The sequence below is a fragment of the Cheilinus undulatus genome, linkage group 9, assembly GCF_018320785.1.
Source record: "Cheilinus undulatus linkage group 9, ASM1832078v1, whole genome shotgun sequence".
Classification (NCBI taxonomy): Eukaryota; Metazoa; Chordata; class Actinopteri; order Labriformes; family Labridae; genus Cheilinus; species Cheilinus undulatus.
The window spans coordinates 10253248-10266993 of NC_054873.1; positions in this window are offsets into that span (position 1 = coordinate 10253248).

A 13746-nucleotide genomic window follows, 5' to 3' on the forward strand; every position below is an offset into this window, starting at 1 on the left:
TTGGATACATATTTGTATCTCTCAAATGCATATTGAACTAAAAGGCTCACTAGATATCTGCATTTTGAGTAATTTGGGTTTATAAACTCACCAGGAGTCCGCCATGTTTTTGTCCACACTGGCGCTGTGACGTCACATTTCCACAGCACTCTTCACCGTTCCTATGCAGTAACCGTTTTCTGCTCGCAGCTGTTGCTGCAATAACAGCTTTCATACCAGACACGAGTTTTCTGCATGTTGGCTTTGTCTCCCTGCTGTCAGAGCTCTGTCATTTACCTCAATAAAACTTGCTACAAGTGACTGGATTCAGTGTAAAGTGAAAGCTTGCCGAGAGTTCTTCAAAATAAAAGCAGTATGTACATTTGAAGGGAGTTTCTCTAAAGAAATGCTAAAGTGGACTTTTACTTAGAAAAACACAAACTGGAAGTGCTTTTGTTCTGTGTTTATCTTTACCTGAACCATGTGGAGACAGAAAGCTTTATAAAGAGCAGAAGTTTGGGAAGCAACTTTATTAAACAGCTTGTGGCCTTCATCTTGTTCATCAAGAAATGAATTTCAAACATATTCTACCAATGTGGACATAGATATTTGCTACAACAAGGTAAATATGGCTCTGTGTTTATCATTTTCCTGTCTAGATAGACAGATAACTGCTCATGGTGCAAATAAAGAATAGAAGAGACCTCAAGTTTTAAAACTCTCTGTGCAAGTTGTGCAGTGTCTCGGAGATCCCTAAAAATGGCTGCCAGTCTGAAACAGCGGTTACTGCATAGGAACGGCGAGGAGTGTTGCGGAACTGTGACGTCACAGTGCCAGCGCAGACCAAAACACGGCAGCCTTCTGGTGAGTTTATAAACACAGATATATACTCAAAATGCAGATATCTAGTAGGTTTTTCAGTTCAGTATGCATTAGATACAAATGTATACCTGACAAGAAGAACTTGTCTGATCACGCAGGGTTCCTTTTAAAGCCCAGGTTGTCCTGAATAAAGGATGTATAGAGCTTGACTGTGCACCACAGGGTTGATATTTTACAAGCTTTTTAAGACAAAAAAGCCAGACGAGACATGAGGGTGAAAAAAATAGCGGTGAGCTCTAAGGGTTAAGACAAAAAGTCAAGGCGAGAAAAAATGGCTTTCCATGTGATTTATTTACTCAAAATTAACCTGACGTTTTGGTTTCATTGATGATTTTCACATAATGATGGGGAAAAGCTGTTAAAAGTGTCCTTCCTGTTCTGCATTGCAAGCAATCCCAAAATGCTTTTCAAGTAACTTGCAGCACGAACCAATGAACAGAGTCCTAATTTCAGAAGAAGAACAGGCATAGCTGGTCTCTCGTAATGTGAGCCCCATGGCAGAGGAATTAACATACTGTACTGTAGTTTAAGTAGCATTCCACGTAGCATCTGCAGTCGTAACGGAAGAAAGCAGATTGCCAGGTAGTGCTATAAGCCGATTAAAATGTGAAATCCATTTCCACCAGCAAACCTACTTAACAAGCCTACCAGGGCAAAATAATCCAGCCTGTAAAGGATCATTTGCATCATCCTGAGAAATCTGGCGTTTAAAGGGGCTGTCACAAAGACATTTTTATGATGTTCTGCAGCTCGTTTTCTGCTAGATGTCAATTTAAATAGCATCTGCCTAAAGGGATGCATTCATTCTATGCTGCAGTTTCAGCCAAATCAACAGGTAATAGCAGCACTTACACGGCAGTATTACCCACCACCCAACAAGACATATCTACTACTTGATATTCCGAAATACTGTTTTCAGCTTCCCAGTCAGTAAGACTTTATTGACTTAAAGTTTTCCCTCCAGAGATTCATGCTTCCTACCCATCGCCACAGATGGGGAACTTTTTCTGCCAATTTATTATTCATTGCATCTCGGGCCAAGGGAAAATTAATTCCTAACATGAAGACATTTGCAAAGGCATGAAAGCAATCTCATTTTGCTTAATCTCAATAGCAGGGGCGAAAAAGAAAGGCAGCCTTACATCAAAGGCCCGTGTTTGTTTGCTGCGCCACTTGCAGTCACTTTGATAAGGACCACATCAAGCCCTCATGCGATCTGTGTTTTAATTCCTGTGATGCTGACATTTCTTTGCTTCTCTCAAAGATCTGGTTTCCAGTGGTCCTGACGTCTGCTGAAATAATAATCAATTTCAGTTGTGCATTCTTTTCATATTTTGACCTGTTGATGCGAATCTGCTTTGCATTTCTTGTATCAACTACGAGGATGTTCTTTACAACCATGCCATTATTGAAATTACAGCCTCTGCCTCTTTGAAAAATCTCCATACAACCAGAAAATGATCCCAGGGTGGCAAAGGAGCAACAGGCAATCGTGAAGTGGAACAAAAGTAATTCTAAGCTCCAGTAATGAGCTCTCATGCTCATTTAACCGACTTGGCCACAGGGTTCAGCAGAGGGATGGACCAAAAACAAAAGAGTTTGGCTCTCTGATTTAGAAGACTTAACTTGTATCACATTGAGCTGGACATTTTCAGCCAGATTGCGTATTTTGGATGACTAGGAGTAAACACAGGCTTAGATTTATTTTGGAACTGTATACAAACACTGTTGTTAAAATGTGCCAGAGTTTGAATTAGTTGTGGAGGAGTGTTTTTGGACTCTTAAGTGTTTAAAAAGTGGGGAAAATGCCTCCTGGTGGAACCTGTAGATTTCCACTGAAAGCTAAGGGATCACCAAAGCCACTAGGATTAACCAACTAGGACTAACTAGTATATACAACTTGTCAATGTCTTCCACTATGGATAAAAGTAAGTGAGGGAATGGCTGAAATCCAAAGCTAGGCACTTCCCCTTGATGTTTTGGGCCTTGTTGTACACCTGACACAGGTGTCATTTTTATAATGACTGCAAAGCTGTTGTAGCTAGATGGCTTGATCAGACTACTCACATTTTACCATATATTGACTAGATGGCATCGCTGCAGCCCATTGTTGACCCCTTAAACCCTAAGCTATTGTCAACCATTTTGTCTCGCCTGGACTTTTTGTCTTAAAGTGTAAAACATCAACCCTGTGGTGCTCAGTCAAGCTCTAAACATCCTCTTTCCAGCACATTCTGGGCTTTAAGAATATGTGTGCTGCAGTAATGTCCCTTGAATTATAAAAAAGTTATGGGACTACAAAGACAAAAGAAAAAACTAAATGGAAATTAAAACTGCTCCCCAATTCTTGGGGACCAGTAGTTGAAAAAATGATCACTCTGTGACAACAAGTCATCAATATATTGGCATATTTACAAAAAAAAGTCCTTGCACTTTTTAGTCTGTGGATATTGATATCCACAGACTAAATATTCACATATTAACATCCAGTTATGACACAAAAGGTCTCTGTACACGTATTCCATCAGCTGAGGATCTGTACTGACAGCGGTTAACAAAATGAAGATGTAGTTATTTTTTTAAAAAGCACTTTCAGATGAAATAAAGCTGTTTAATGCTTATTCCCTTGTGATTTCTGTCACTCATCCTTTCTATAACTCTGTGGCTGGACCAGCTGACCTGCGCTGAAGGTCAGCCTTTACAGCCCGCCCATCAAGTGAGGGTACAGGTGTCTGTGGAAACGCAAACTATTTTGGGGTTTAGCGTACCAAACCATACCAAACTGTACTGAATCAAACCAGACCCCCTGATGGAAACATGGCTTTTGTGCCATCATTCAAAACAGTTCCTGTCTACAGGGACATAGAGGGCCACATCACAGGATCTCTGTCTCTCTTTCTCTCCATTATGAACTATTCAGGGCGTCTCTGTCATGATCTAAGTGTTTGCACATGCACAGTTTGAAAAAGCATTACGAGACGACAGAATAGTGTGCCATAAGGTGTCACGGCCCATCACAAAGCATTGTGGGATACAAAATAACATTTAGCATTAGCCAGGAAGCACGAATGGTCAAAAGTAATTTGAAAAATGTATAAAGATGTTCAATATCTGATTTACTGGTGTGGATTTAATATTTAAAGAATATGGAAAGTCACCCTAGTTTCAGGCTTACAAGAAAAGGTTCTGTAAGGAACTGAAGGCATGGCTAGTGTCATTGAATCGACAAAATTGTGACCCTCAAGAGGGACAAAAAAATGTAAAAAGGCTATTTTTTGTACAACAACTCTGTTCTCAGAAGGTTGAACGTCATCCCTTAATACAAATGTCAGGAGCAAAAGACACAACACTTTGACGATGTGTCCAAGATGTCACATGATCCATCTGGTTTGACACTCTAAACTAATCTGATCCAAACCTGGACTAAAATCAAGTCTGTGTTGAAGGATGTTTCTAATAAATGAGTTAAAAACACGGGCATACAGTGGCAAGTTTACCGTGCACTTCCTCAGAGCTTGCAGTTTGCCCAGGATTTGCAGCACACCTCCTCCACAGTTTAATATCAGAGCATTTTCTCATACATTCAGATTGAGTTTTTAATGGCACAGGGGGCTCAGAGACATAAAGCTGTAGTCTCTGTTTCTGTTTGTTTTCAAGCGCTCCTCTGTGTGTACTCACTCCAGTGTGTGTTCTGTCTAATACAAACAAACACACACATGCTATCACTCTTTCAGGCAACAGAAAAAATCTAAAACTTTGAATGTCATTACAGTAAAACCTGACAGTAGCAGTGACTGTCCCAGGTCCATCACAAACATGATTGATGATACAGCCATGGAGGACAGTTGGGTAAAATAAGCAAACTGATATTTTTAAAGCCTACCTTTATTTGATGTTGAACTCAATGAAGATTAGTCAACCTGTTCAGTCTGTATAGCCGCAGATTCTTAAAATAAATGTGTCCAACTCCTATCAAACATCTATGTAACTGGTCTTATCTAATTGAAGGGACTCCACTGAACAATCCTGAGCAGAGGTTAATAAATCATTCCCTGAAATTTATTCTTTACATATTGAATTGGAATTTAGACAAAAGGTTAGTATTAATGAAACTGTTATTTACTGGGTACCCCTTTGGGCATGGGGCTCAAGACAATAACCATAAAAGAGCTGTCTCTCATCTTTCAATAAATAAAATGCCCATTTAGCATTTTAGTAAGAAAAAAATACAAAAGACTTGTATTTCCTTTTTCAACTATGAACAAACTTAAGTTTGACTTTGGATGTCTTACAGTTTCTTGATTTAATAAATTAATCATGGTCAATATAATTTGGCTTTTTGACAAAAAAAAATGTCAAAATGAAAACAGATTTCTAATGTCAATAGAACAAAAAAAATGTTATATAAAAAAATGTATAAATATTCAAGTCAGAATTAGTAGATGCACCTTTGGCTGCAAACACAGCACTGAGTCACTTGCATGGGATCAGCATGAACAGTCTTTATCAAGTCCAGCCTCTATTGGATGAGGTCCAGGCTTTGACTCTGCCACCTTGTTGTCTTTAAACCATTTCTGTGTCGCTTTCTCTGCATGCTTCAGGTCATGGTCTTGCTGGCAAATAAATCCTCTCCCAAGCCGTACTTCTTTTGCAGACTGAATAAGATTGTCCTCCAGGATATTTTGCTGCATTCATTACACCCTACTACCTTTACGAGCCTTCCAGTTCCAGCAGCTGAGAAGCATCCCCACAGCATGATGCTGCCACCAATGTGTTTCACAGTGGGGATGGTGTGTTTGTGGTGATATGCAGTGTTTGGAGTCTGCTAGTGTGACTGCCAAAAAGCTCATTTTGGGCTCATCAGAGCAGCTTTCTTCCACTTGACCATGGAGTCTCCTACATGCCCTTTGGTGAACTCTAACCCTAGCTTTTTTTGTATCCATCCCCTGACTTACACTTTTCAATAACATTTTATCTGAGTTGCATCAAGTGTTATTTTGTCTTCATGGTGTAATGGTAGCCAGGAATACTTAATAACTTGTGACTGGACCTTCCAGACACAGATGTCTTTTTCTGTAATCACTTGCGACACATTCACTGCACTCAGGTGTTTGCGAAATTACTAGTCGTGAGATTACTGGCACCGATTGGCTGGACCTCTGTTGAATTAGGTCAGTCACTTTAATGATGGTGAATATTTATGCAATAACATTACATATTTTTGTTTAACTGACATTACTTTGCAGAAATCTGTTTTCAATTTAATATTAGAGAGGTTATTTTTATTTATTTTTTGTCAAGATAGTCAAATTATATTGACAATTACTGATTTATAAAATCAAAAAATGGGTAGATCCCTTTCTGACCCTGAATACCTAGAAGGACTCCCGCTCTCATAAAAAGTGAAAAATCTGTGAGAGGTCAAAGCCCTGGGTGCATTTATTCAATAAATATTCATACTCATAAAATGAAAATTGCACCATTTGGCTTCACAGTAGGATAAAACATTTCCCAAGAAATACATCAAGTTAAAAACTCTTTCTTAATACATCTATTGATTTATATATTGCGCGGTTAATACTCTGCAAAATAGCTTCTAAAATTGCATTTGCAATTTTACATGGATTTCAATCATGGCTTTCCCATCGAGTCACTAAAGCTTATTCATCACTGATAGCGTAATAATGTTCCATCCACAATTTAAATGGTGACAGAATAACTCCCCTCAAATATTTATTATACAACATGATTAAATTATGCTCAGCAGTTACGGCTTTGTTTTCTTTTTCCCTTTTTTCACTCCCATTGCAATCTGAGATACCCAGTGGCATAAAATGCCATTAACTTTGTTCCCTCGCTGCCAGCTGTCTGTCTGCCCGATGCCATTTATTTAACTCTTCTGTATAAGCCAAGTCACCCCCTCCTCTTCTTCCTCTCTCTACACCACCCATACACACACACACACTGATTCTCCGTCTTTCACACATAGGCGCAGAGCTCTCTCATCCCATCTTTTAGAGAGAATGGGTAATTATATAAACAGCTTTCAGTGAGGCAGGGATTAGGTCCCAGAGAAAGTGATGCTGTCTAATGTTGGCACATTTCTATCACATGCTGAAAAATGGGCTCATGAGTGTGCCGTAGAAAAGAGCAGTGAGCCGGGAAAAACATCATGCAGAAGAGCAAGGGGAGGGAGAGGGGATCATACAGAATGCATGCTCAGTTTTTGTTCCCATTAAGGTGATGATGTTGCCATTAATTATCTGATTAATCTTGATGATCACATAATGGAAACTTGACATTATATTTCACACATGCATAGATGAGAGTTTAGCTTTATGGAGCATATATGCACTCTAATGGCAGGTGTGCGCTCCAGGTGATGTGTAAAGGTTAGTGCCATCAAACTGTTAGTTTTCCTTATCCTGATTAATCACTAGATCATCATAGTTGATCATGATTAATCACGTTTAAAATTCTTTGCATTTCAAAATGGCTTTTGCATTTAAATTGATAATGTGAATTCTCACCAGTTTCTCAATTGGTGACTCAAATGAAATTAAAAATCTGTATTTATGATAGTGATTTATAGATTTATTACCTCCGCCAAGGAGGTTATGTGATCGGGTGGGGTTGTTTTTTGTTAGTTTGTTCATTTGTTTGTTCGTTTTTTAGCAACATAACTCAAAAAGTCATGGACGGATTTTCATGAAATTTTCACGAAATGTCTGATCCGGATCACCGTCTGGATCCATGAATTTTTTAAACGATTCTTTGGGAGATAGGGCTAATGGCGGAAGTCTGCGCTGTTACTACTTTACACCAGGAGATGGCGGGCATGAGTAACTTCAATCCCAGCAGCATGTTTTTGGTGTGTTTCTATTCAAAGTTTTGGACTTTAAAGAGTTTGAAAGACACACGCCCGGTCGAGAAGACGGGTCGGAGCGTAACAGAGAGAAAGACAGCGAATTGTAGTGAGAACACTCACAGTGCTGGGAGGAATAGAGGAATATTCACCCTTTGCCATGACTTTCAGTCATCCATTGAGACCATGGGTGCTTCCGCATGACAGTCCACACTTAGTGAAGCCAGTGCTTTGCCTCACTGTGTCTCCACCCCACCGGGGAGGGAGTAATCGGCAAATTAGAATTTGGGAGTGATCCAGATCACCATCTGGATACAGGAATGTTTTTAAAGGATTCTTTACTATTGGGAGATAGGGCTAATGGCGGAGGTCTGCGCTCTCTGAGTGCTTTTCTAGTTATTTATTTATTCTTCCAAATATTCAAGAGTATATTTCAATTTTCCAGAGTCAATGCTCTCAGCCATATACCAGGAGATTCATGCTTCAATATGCTGAGAAGATTTATGGAGATTCTGATTTCATTTTCAAGCAGGACTTGGCTCTTGCCCACAGTGAAGCCAAAACTACCAGAAACTGGTTCACTGGCCATGGTATTACTCTGTTTGACTGGCCAGAAATCTGATTTGACCTGAACTTCATAGAGAATCTCTGGGGAAATTTCAAGAGGAAGATGATAGATACCAGACTCAACAACACAAAGGGCTGTAGGCTGCTGTCAGAGCAATATAGGCTTCATAACACCCCAGCAGTGCCACAGACTGACTGGCTCCATGCCACGTCACATAGATGCAGTCATACATGCAAAAGGAGCTTCAGCCAATTACTGAGTGCATAAATGAGCATAATTTCCCAGATGGCCAAAATTGCTGAATTATGAATCCTTTATTTTGCACTTTTGTGATATTCTAATATTTTAAGGAGAGTTTCACCAATGTTGAATGTAGCAGGTAGCTAGCAGCCAGATTCATCTAGCATGGTTTAACCATGAAAAATTTGGAATTAAGAGTGTAGACTTCAGTTGGGAATCCAGTAATCTGCTTGTGTTTGTTGTGCTGTGCTGGTAATCTTCTTGCACATCATACAAGAACAAACATGTTAAAGTTGCCATTATTTTTATTCATTTCACATTTTCAGTATATCTGTTAAGATTTTGACATTTTTTAGTCTGTGCCAGGCTTAAGAGATTTTCTCAGGGAACTGTTTCTTTTAAATTGTTTTGGACTTTATGTTTGTACTTTCCCAAGCTTAATTGTTCTTTACTTCCTGGATAAAATCAGCTCATGTTTTGAAAGGACGTAATGTACTCCCAGTGGATTGAAAGCATATTATTTGAAAAAGATCTTCATGTCCCATCACTGTGGAAGCAAGAAAACTTTATTTTTTAGTATCCATCTGCTGTTCTACAATGGCAACTTAACAACAGTTCACATAAAGGGCCAAAATAGGATTAATGTGATTCTAAAATTGAATGTGATAATGTTGGACCTTAAATGAATCCTGATTGTGTTAATTCTGCAAGCCCTAGTAAAGATGTCTGCACCAGCATCTGCATCCACACCTGTATCTGCACCTGCACCATCCTTGATTCTATACTTTAATGCTTTTGACTGTGAAATCATACCCCTGTGTTGAGAATTATGCACAAGCGCTTTTGAGGATAAACACTTGAGAGGGTAACAAGCATAAACTGCTTGACTTGTTTTGTATGCAATATTTTCAATAATTAGCGTATAATCAGGGGAAAATACCATTAGCTCAGACTCCTATGCTTCTGGAGTGAACTCCTGCAGGTATTTTTTTTAACCTCTGTTGTTCTAGATGGAGGCACAGTTTCACACAAAACTACTCCTCAGATAATAAAAAAAATCCCTGCATGGACTCCAGAAGTGTGCTGGAAACTGCAAGTAATTGAAGCTCTGTGCCAGCAATCATTGAAAAGTACCCTCACTGTTCTTGACAGAAATAAAGAAGGGAAGAAAAGAGAGAAAAATAATGGAAGAGAGGGTCAGAAATAGAAAGAGATATCTTCATGAAGTACCAATATGCCTGCAGAGACATTTTTCCTGGCCCTCTGTCACTAGGTTTTTCTTTAGATTGAACGAGAACTATAAAGTTTCAACCTCTGTCCCACTGCTACCTAAATGTGTCTGGTGTCAAATAAATGTTCCTGTACCACGTAGGTGCAGCAGCTCTCAGCACAAACCAGCAAGGCTAATATGCATATTGTCTTCAAGGCCGGGCTAATAGAAAATAAAGTACTCATTAAAAGTGGAGTTGGAAACACTTTGCTGTTGCCCTGTGTGATTCACCGACCAAAATAGAACTTCAATACTCGAGCTGTTTAGCATTATAGGGCACTACAAAACACTTCTTTACTCTAACTGCAACCATTCATAGCAATTATAGAGGTTTGCAATGCTCTGTGTGCAGAGGAGGAAAGGTTCTTAACATGCATTAAAGGTATAATGATCGTACAAATCCAGCCTTTTTATTATTAAACCCTTCACAACATCATAAGAGCATAGTTTAAAATCTTTAAACAAGGCACAATTCAACTTTCTATGTCATGCATCCTTATGCACATTAATGGTCAAATGACAGAAGTTGTTTTTGCTATTATTGGATGTTTCCTATATTTATCTGGGAAAACTCCCATACAAAGCATTTAGGAAGTGTAGGGCTTTGCAGAGAATTCTCAGAGGACGACTGCATGAAAGTCTTGTCTCTCACATTCATTACAGGCCAATTAGAGTGACAAGACAAAATGAAGTAGAAGGCATGCCCAGCTCCAGTACTACCGTGAGCTGTACAGGCTAGGGCTGCAGCTTTTCGACAGCCACATCCGAGATAATACCTACAGCAGTAGCAGCCATTGTAAACACCGGCTTAAAGTACAACTTAACCCCAGTCGTTATGATCCCAAGCCTAGTGTCCTTGCTGTGCTCCCAGCATGCTGTCCTTAAAGGGTCAACATTATGGACCCCCCATCACGAGTGACAAATGTGGCCCATTTTTGACTGACCTGCTAAAATTCTTTAAATTAAATGAAATACGGCCCTCAACAGAGCATGAAGCTTGTGCAAGACTGTATCGTTTCTATTAGTTTCAGCACATGGCAGTACTACCATGCTAATACTGTAAACAAACATTTTGACACGTTTTTGTGCTGTTTTTTAAGGACTACATCGAGACAACACTATAAATAGTAAACATATTGGCAACCAAAATAATCAAGATATCTTGATTTATAATGCCCTTATGGATTACAGCAGTAAATAGCAGGACCAATGATGTTCCATGGGAGGAACCAGTGGTAGCCAGAGCCAACCAGGCCAGTGAAATCTGATTGGCCTGCCAAAAATCCTTAAAATGCTTGGCTATTTGCCTTGTCAGCCATCAGCTAGCCAGTTAAGCATACCCAGTCATTGAGCATATCTTACCTAATGGAAAAAGTTTGAACACCCCTGGGTTAAGTGGTGACTCTAAATTGGCTGTAGGTGTGAATGTGAGGGTGTGGTTGTCTGTCTCTTTGTCAGCAATTGACTGGCAGCCATCCCTGCCTCTCCCCTAGTGACAGTTGGGATAGGCTCTAGCCTCCCCCCCAACCCCCCACCAAGCCCCAACGATATAAGTGGTATAGAAATTGACTCTCACTTTTGTTGTACATGGACCTGATGACTTGCTGCCACAACCCCAGGGCCTCATATTCCTGCCGCCTCCCCATGACCTCCAAGAGGTATCATCTTCAAGTCCACAGAACACATGCAAACTGGATGAGAAAACTCCCGTGTTTACCAAGAAAGTCTGCAAAGGCAAAGAGCTCTTCCACTGTCCCACAGCCGGCTGGGGGAGGGGAGTTCCAGGTTCCAGGACCTCAACATTTCATCTGTAATTTTTGCAGATGATGTGGTGGGAAGCAATTGGGTTGAGGGATCAGCACTTCCAAGTTCGAGGCCATGGTTCACTGCCGGAAAACGGTGGATTTAAAGTCTCTGCCTCAGGTGAAGGAGTTCAAGTATCTCTGAGTCTTGTTCATGGGTGAAGGTAAACGGGAACGCTGGGTAATGACCGAAAGAATGAGATTGGTGGTGCAAGTGACTGAAATGAGTTTTTACAGGATGGTGGCTTGGCTCAGTCATGGAGATAGAGTGAGGAGTCCCTTGGGAGGTCTTCTGGGCATGTCCAGCTGGGAGGAGACCTCAGGGAAGACCCAGAATGCACTGGAGGGATTTGGTCTGAACACACCTCAGGATCCCCCAGAAGGAGTTGGAAAGTGTCGCTGGGGAGAGGGATTTCTGAGTTGACTTGTGCAGTCTGATGCCACCACAACCCGGCCCTGGATAAGCGGAAGAAGCTGGATGGATGGATGGATGGACGGATGGACAGACGGATGGATGGATGGTTTTTTGTGGTGCGAAAACGTAGGTCTTTATTACATTTATAGTCAAATGTATGACTCACTGTGGATATTTCGTGTGTGAAATGCAACTTAGACTGATCCTATGGCGTTCTGTTAATCACATTGTGCTATCAGACATTAAATGTATGCATGCATGCAGTCTTGTTGCTGATGGTCTCATTTGTTTTTGTACATTTAAGTATTAATATTAATTTCACTCTGTTTAATAAGCAGGCAGAAGTCCTCAAAGGAGCTTTAAGGTATCATCATTGTCTTTTTCTGCTTCATAAGCTCTTTCATGTTTTTGGTTTGTTGAATGACTTTGCCTTTAGACATTTTTTGTCTCTGCTTTGCAGATGGGATTCTTCCATCTTGAGTAAAATCCTTCAATGGTGCACAGAAGACCTTGCTGTTGGCTAGAAATCACAGGCTATTACAGTTCAGAGGGAGCTCAAAGGAATGGACGTTCATTGTTGACAGGAATTTGTCCAACATAGCAAAAGTAACTTCGTTTTTTGACATCTCGTATGTGCCCCTTATAGAGACGCTATAATTACCATTTAAATGTTTCACAGTGGGCGATCATTTCAGCTGCAAAGATGCCGTAAAGATCTGCAGCTTTAAGATCAATGTCAAATGTGGATGTTTAGACGAAGCCTGCAAACACATGCAGGCAGCGATAAAAACTGCAGCTCCCTCATCAAAATGCTAAATCTCAGGCCGTAACAAGACGTGTATGACAGCTTGATGGCAGCTTCTTAAAGTCAGAGTTACGTCACAGTGTTCCAGCACAGCAGCTGCAGATACAATCTTTCATTAAATACAATGCCAGTCCCCTCTCAGCTGCCCATGAAAGGCTGTGTCAGCGGCTAATCCGCCATTATAGACATAATTTGAAGCCTGATAACTTGTCACAAGCAATTCTCCATTTGTCTGTAGGAGGTACCTTAAAGGACATTCTGATAGTCACCCAATCACAGGTTCAAAAAACACAAAGGTTGTCTGACAGTTTGCACAACACAATTGGTGGAAAAACAAGGCAGAGAAGCAGGCAGATCTAATTCCCGCTCTCTTCCCTGAGCAATTCTTCAATTAAATTGTCAACTATCCTCTCAGCTGCACAGACAGACAACTGGAGAGAGAGAGAGAAAGAGAGAGAGAGGAAGGGAATTAAGGATAGATTTACAGCCGTGGATCCATCTAGTGTTATTTTGCCCCAGAGCCAACCTTGGTGATATCAAAGGAAAGCGTGATGAAATGCCTCCAAATGGCACACAATGAATCAAACGGGAGATATGTGTTAATGGAATAACTTCAAGAAACTTATCCACTAACTGATGTTCTGCAGCAAGCAGTTTACAGTGTACCCTTTGAATTTCTCCTTTCCTCCATAGTCATGAAAACACTCTTTAAAGATCATCTCAGTACAGTATGACAGAAAGGAAACTTGATCATCGTGGCTTTTTAGTACTTTAAAAATTGTTGCAATGCACATGCAGAGGTTTTATAGATATAGCAGTTTCATGTAATAAAGGCATCTGGCATCTTCAGAATCGCCTGTGTTTTTTTTTCTAATATTTGTTGGGCTCAACCATGAGGATATCAAAGACTTGGGATTGGC